Raw genomic sequence first — 7,420 nt, 5'->3', positions numbered from 1 at the left:
GGTGGCAGCGCTTAAACTCAAAGACAGCGGTTATACTCTAAGAATTAGAGAAATATCTTCAAGACTTCAAAAATAAATAGCTGTAAAACCAGAGATATATCTTCAAGACTTCAACATAAAAGCTGTAATACCTGATAAAGATCTTCAAGAACTCAGAACTATCTACAAATATCTACAATTTTGACTGAGTCCAACGAAAATGCTAACACCAACATATGTTAGTATACAAATAGAATCTTCAATCAACATCCTAGGAAACCCAAGGACTGGCATTCAACTATTGCAAAACATATCCAGGAAGACCTACATTCTACAAGAAACTAGAACGAGACATCGCTAACAAAACATCAAGAGAGAGAGAGAGAGAGACGACTCGACTACATATAAAGCTAAGTACAAAGATTTTGTATTCATTTCAGTTTGTGCAGTGAAGTGTAGTTGTCACAAGTCGTTAGTCAAATATTACTGGGGTGAGTGAATTCCTAAACTTTGTTATAAGAAACTCCGAATTCTCATTTAGAATTTTTCTTTCTTTGTGCTAATTCCTTTTTCTTTCATAAACTCTTGGGGGGAAATGTATTGGGATTAGTAACATTGTTGGGGGAATTTTATTATACATATGCGTTTACGCAGTGGGCGTCTGTACTCATATAGATATTTTGATAGGATTGAAAGGGGTCAAAGAGATAGAAAAAAAAAGAATACAGCAGTCATGGCTCCTCCTGTCAGCCCTACCCCTGGACCTAGTGGTGTAGGCCAGGCTAATCCTCCTCCAATTGTGACGCTTGTAAATGCCAGGTCAGCAATCCTTCCTTTTCAAGGCCGTGTCAACGGGTTCTTGCCACAAAATGTGGAGTCATGGATTTCATCCGTTGATGCCCATTTAAATGCCAAACAAATCGTAGATCCTTTTGTACAATTACAAGAAGCTAAAAGTTTTATAGATTTTTCTAAGGGGGATGCGAGTGCGTATTTAAGAGGTGTTTCATTTCAGGAAGCAGTTACTTGGGATGATTTCAAAGTTAGGTTACGCGCGATCTATGGGGGTGAAGAAGCTTTGGATGTGGTGTTAACGTTACGAAATACACTTAATCAAGCCACTATGAATCGGCTTAATGTTGTTGAGAGAGCAGCTCTCATAGCTGATAGGCTTAACGAATATCAGGACATTTTAGGTAATTCCACTTGGGTTACTAACGATAATATCTCCGTGAAAGATTTTTTACGATTAATGTATTTAACTTGCATGACACTTATGTTGCCTGAAGCTTTAGTGCGGTGCTTTGATAAGAAGTTAATGCCTGCAAGTACGGAATTGGATGTCTATAAACAGATAAAGAAGCACATGTCCAAGTGTCCAGATCTCGATCCCGTGTTAACTCAAGTTTTTGCTAAGAATGAAACAAAACCACAAACAGTGAACGTAATTAATAATCCAGTAGCGGGAGTGACGTGTTACAACTGCAAACGTCAAGGTCACATAAGCGCAGACTGTAGAACGAAATTTTGTTCAGTTCACAACACAGGATCACATTCTTATAGTCAATGTTACGCGCGTAAGACACAACAATATCCTAGAAATACACAGTCAATTCCACAGTCAGTTCCATATGGAAATAAAAAGAAAAATCCTCATTTTAACAATAAGAAGAAACAACAAAATGTCAATGCAGTTCAGAGTCCGAAACAAACAAACACTTCTTCAAATATCGCTGAGCCTGGGCCGTCAAACCAGACCTCGCAAAGTCAGCCTAATTTTCAGAATGTGCAGAACAAAGCAAATACCACATAGTTAACTCTAGAGGGGAAGAGAGTGATGTTGGGTCAAGGTCATTTATGTCAACATCAACAGTATTGAATAATCAATTTAATGTTTTATCAGATAAATGTGAGACAATAGATTTTCCTATGAAACACACGGCCGAATTAAGTAAAACAGTGCATGCTCCCGTAGATTTGCAACGAATTCATACAATAATAAGCCAAAATGAGTTACGGCCAACCTTATATGCTGTAAATTTAGAACACAAATCCTTTACGTTATTTTTTGACTCTGGTAGTCCACGTAATATTATGGATTTGAAGACGCATCATTTGTTGTTTTCGAACTTTCCGATTGAAAAATCAGGAATCAGACTTTCAGGTATAGGAAATAATGAATTAAACGTCATAGGCATAACTCATATTCAGTTCAGAGTCGGTAATCGCACGTTTGCCGATACATTTGTTGTTGTGAAAAACATTAATATGTATCCAGCTGTAATTATAGGATACCCATCTATGGGAAATCAAAACATTATCTTAGCTCCTGCAAAGCACGGCGTGTATATCAAAGGGAAATTCTATAAGTCTTCTAATACTTTAAAGTCTGTTTTGGATAATAAGGAGACGACAAATGTAACCGTAACGTACGTTGAAGAACCAATAACTTGTCTCACTAATAAAGAAATAATACACGCGACCCAGCAGAATTCTCGTTCACCCGTAATATCATCTTGCACGCAATATATCGAACCAAACATACCTTCGAATTTAATAGTGCAAATAAAGAAAACACTACCGGGATCTGAAATATTAATCCTTTCCGATACTTTGAAAACCAACGGATTGTCTGTCACACAAGCTATTTATACAGTAGGCTCACATCAGCAATGTAATATCGAAGTCTGTAATCATTTAAATAACACTTTAGTAATTCACAAAAATCAACATATCTTGGATGTAGAAGTTTATAAACATCGTATTCTTACCGTTGCTGAAATCAATCACTCTCAATCAGTTGCGGATGAATCCCTTTTACGATCTATTAAAAATAAAATCAGTAAGGACATTCAAGACGAAGAAATTCAGCAGAAAATTTTTGAACTTTTAAATAAATATACAGATGTCTTTTCCACTACGGATGGATCCTTAGGGAAAACAGATGTGATCGAGCATCAAATAAGGTTAAAAGACAAACAGAAAATTATATATGTACCCTCGTACAGACTCCCTATGAAATTCCAGAATGAAATAAATGATGAAGTAGGTAAAATGTTAGAGGAAGGAGTCATTAGAAAATCAAATAGCCCTTATAATTTTCCTTTAATAGTTGTACCGAAAAAAGATCGAACATGGCGTATCTGTGTCGACTTTCGTCGTCTAAACGAGGAAACGATCCCTGATCGATTCCCAGTGCCATGTACTGACGATATTTTGTCTTTGTTAGGTCAGAATAAATATTTTACCAGTTTGGACTTACTTAAAGGCTTTCACCAGATATCATTAGAAGAAGATAGTATCCCATACACAGCCTTCAGCACAGCCAGGGGACATTATGAATTTTTACGGATGCCTTTTGGTTTACGTTGTGCTCCTATAACATTTACAAGAATGATTAACATAGTGTTTGGAGACTTGTTAGGGGATATATTGCATGCCTATATGGATGATCTTGTAATCTTTTCCAACACCTTAGAAGAACATCTACGTAAGTTAGAACTAGTACTACAGAGATTAAGACAACATAACTTAAGGGTAAAGATTAGTAAGTGTGAATTTTTCAAAACAGAATTAGTATATTTGGGTTTCATGGTGTCAAGCCAAGGTCTTAAAGTAGTCCATGATAAGGTGTCGGCTATACGTAATTTTCCCATACCTACTAATGTCAAGGGAATACAGCAATTTCTGGGTTGTAGTGGATATTACAGGCGTTTTATACGCAACTATTCAATAATAGCCGCTCCTTTAACTGATCTTACGAAGAAGGGCGTAGATTTCATATGGTCTGAGCAACATCAACAGGCGTTTAATACTTTGAAAGATGAACTGTGTAGTTCTCCTATCTTAAAATTTCCTGACTTCGGTAAGGAATTCTTCATTGCAACAGACGCCTCAGACTTAGGAGTGGGAGGGGTATTGCTTCAGCAATATGATAAACAGTTTTTCCCGATAGCTTTCTATTCTCGAAAATTGAGAACTTCCGAAAGTAAATATGCAGTAATAGACAAGGAAGGACTAGCTATTGTTAATTCGCTAGTGCATTTTAAGTTCATAATTTACGGTTATCCCGTTAAGGTTCTTACTGACCATAAACCACTAACAGAGTTCTTTAAAGGCTTCAATCACAGCCCTAAACGAACTCGGTGGCATTTAATCATTCAAGATTTTGGCGCAAGAATCGGGTATTTACCTGGGAAAGCAAATATCATTGCGGATGCATTATCACGCAACCCCGTGTCATCTTGTACGGAGTCTTTAGCTGAATTAATAGATATATCAACATCCATGCCTATTGTAAAAACAATATCTGAACAAGAAGATTTAGGCTGGAGTGCTGAATTGTTACAGACTGAGCAAAGAAAAGATCAGAAAATAGAAACAATTATAAATGCTTTGAAAGGCAATCATAAAGAAAAAGAATATATAAAGTATAAGCAGCAGAATTATGTAATCAAAGATAATATTCTGTGTAGGACTGTGACAAGGAAAACCCGCAATACACCACATGTAACTAACGACCAGGTAGTAGTACCAAACTCACTTGTTTCCACTGTCCTGAATTGGTTGCATTCAAATCCATTACATGGACACCCTGGGTTCTCATTAATGTCACAGAAAGCCAAATCATTGTTTTATTGGCATACAATGCTTACAGATATAAAAAGACACATAGCTAATTGTCGCACATGTCAGGAAAACAAAGGGCATACGAAAACACCTGTTAGCTTAGGAACTTATCCTGTTCCCAATCAACCCTTTGAAAGAATACATTTAGATTTGTTAACAGGATTTTACGAGTCAGACAGAGGGAATAAGCACCTCTTAGTAATTATAGATGCTTTAACTCGATATACAGAACTAATAGCGCTTAAAACTAAAACTGCGATTGAATGCGCTAGGAAGTTTTACGAGTGTTACATTTGTAAACATGGAATTCCACACATGATAATCTCAGACTCGGGTGGTGAATTTAATAATCACTTTCTTACCTCATTGTGTGAATTCCTCAAAATAAAGAAGATCAATACCATGATATATCACCCAGAGTCGAATGGGCTAGTGGAAAGAGCAAATAGGAAGATATTAAATATATTAAGGGTAACACTAGGGGGATCAGACCCCAACTGGGATATTGCAATACCGGCGGCACTGAGTACTCTGAATCATTCATATCATATATCAATTAAAATGTCACCGCATGAAGCATTGTATGGTACCCCAGTTAGAACACCTTTCCATGTATTAACGCCTACAACTAATCTATCAAATCCTTTAAAAGAATGTATAAATGCAAGTATAAGTCGATATGATATCCTTCGAAAGAATTTAGAAGAATCACAAATCATAATGAAAAGGAATCATGATAAAATAGCGAAACCAACTAAAACATATACCGTGGGTGATAACATCTATATTCAAATCAATGTCAGAAAAGGGCTCAACTATAAACTAACACCTAAGTTTGAGGGCCCATTTAACATTTTGGAAATATTAACGGCCAATAGGTTTAGAATTCAAAATGTAGCCCAACCCACGGATGAGAGAATAGTACCATTGTCTCACATAAGAAATTAAAAAGAAGTGAGGAAAAAATTTTAATTTCAATTTAAAAGTTTTCTTTTTAATACAGGAGTAATTACATATGTTTTTTCTCGTTACAGGTTTCCAAGATGAATTTTTTGTTGTTGGGAGTGATATTGTTCGCTCAGACATTTTTTTCGTATGGGATGAGTTCTAAGACTAAGAATATATATTTTAAATATGGAAATATAGTTGAAAGACAAGAAGACATTTTTATTACATCAACCAACGTAATTGTCGAAGTGCATATGCAAGCAATTTTTCTTCAAGAGAATGATGTCACTAGCTTAAGAACCGCCATTTCAAGGTTTTCTGCATCATTGGATGAGTTGCATAGGAGACATTTTCATTTGACTACTAAGAGTTTGCTTAGCTCAACATTAAAAATTGCAGAGATGCTATCTGATGACTTAAAGAATAAGACTGGAGAGACAGGATCTTTGGCTTATGACCTTTTGATGTGGACTGTAGGACACGAACAAAAAGAAAGACGGAATCCGTTCATTTATGCTGCATTAAGCATCTTTGGGTCTGTTGCAAGTTTAGGTTTAGGACTTTCCAATCGTCTTAAAATTAGTAATCAAAATGAGAAAATTGAGTTCTTGACTCATAAAGATGAATTGATTATGTCAGAACTAAGGGATCAGTTAGCTTCAATCAATAAAATTATGGATTTGTTAAATGAACATTCAGATAATATCGTTCAAATTATGGAAGTACAGGATTTGTTAGCAACATTAACGTATTATGATTCAAAGATAGATCACATACATAACAGAATTGCACATTTCATTGAGAAATCCAAGGATTATGTAGAAGCTATCACGTTAGCAACTAAAGGTGTATTGTCGCCCCATTTGTTGCCTATACGTTACTTAAAATTAGTTCTGGAGAACACTAGGGATAAACTAGGCTATGTTCCTTTGTTAGACGAACATAGGTTAGAATTTTATTACAGCCTAATTACAGTAAACGTAGATAATAACAAGATTAGGATTACAATTCCCTTTGATTCTTCTGATGCCTGGCAATCTTACAGGATATCACCATTTCCGACTTTCATGACGAATCACTCAAATCCAGTAATATCCAGTTTGACAGGACACGTATTGATTTCCCCAGACAAGGAAACATATACGGTCATTAAAGACTTAAATCAATTAACTCACTGTTCAGACGCAATGGATAGAAAAATATGTACAGCTGACTCATTTGAATTCCGTAAAAACTTGATGGATTCATGCGAGTTAGGTATAGTGCTAGACGGTGCTCTCTCCCATACAAGTGAAAATTGTCTGGATAAGCTTTATCCCTTTGACAATAAAGAATTCAATTGCAGACTAAATAATGGCTCGTGGATACGATACGACAAGGACGGCTTCAATATATCATGCCCTGACGGATCCACATCCCACAACCACATCTTCGTCGCAGCAGATGGCTGTATCGGGACTTCCCCGAATTCCATGGTGACTGGCCTACGGACAATCATCAGAGAACGTGCTTACTTCGCGAATTTCACGTGGACCTCTACAACGCCCGCACTTCCTCTCCCCTATAAAGGAAGTGTGGCGAAACACTTAATGAAACTTACCGAAAAGGACCACCTGTCGCCGACTTACAAAGAGATTCTTCACCCCATAATACTGGCTAGTTTGTGTTTCACGGTGATGATATTTATCGCCGTGAACATACTTGTTTGGCGTAGGTTACGGCACAGCAAGCAGCTACAAAGGAATGAGTTGCATAGCCCTGACAATACCCCCTATTTAATCCAGTTCAAAGCTGTATGAGTGGCCACCTCATTCGCTAAGGGAGTAATTTGTCGGATTGATGTTTGTATGAAAAGCTGATTAGT

At 36.6% G+C, this 7,420-nt stretch overlaps 1 long non-coding RNA gene across 1 annotated transcript; it reads left to right on the top strand.

Moving 5' to 3' along the window:
* The first annotated feature begins 408 nt into the window (after window positions 1-408).
* Window positions 409-7,192, top strand: LOC137621216 (uncharacterized). The gene is made up of 2 exons (XR_011040178.1): window positions 409-470; window positions 6,902-7,192. It is a non-coding gene; the product is annotated as an uncharacterized lncRNA (long non-coding RNA).
* The last annotated feature ends 228 nt before the right edge of the window (window positions 7,193-7,420 follow it).

This window comes from Palaemon carinicauda, chromosome 27 (genome assembly GCF_036898095.1).
Source record: "Palaemon carinicauda isolate YSFRI2023 chromosome 27, ASM3689809v2, whole genome shotgun sequence".
Classification (NCBI taxonomy): Eukaryota; Metazoa; Arthropoda; class Malacostraca; order Decapoda; family Palaemonidae; genus Palaemon; species Palaemon carinicauda.
Note: the sequence above shows the minus strand (reverse complement) of the source record. Positions and strands in the feature narration are given on the sequence as shown.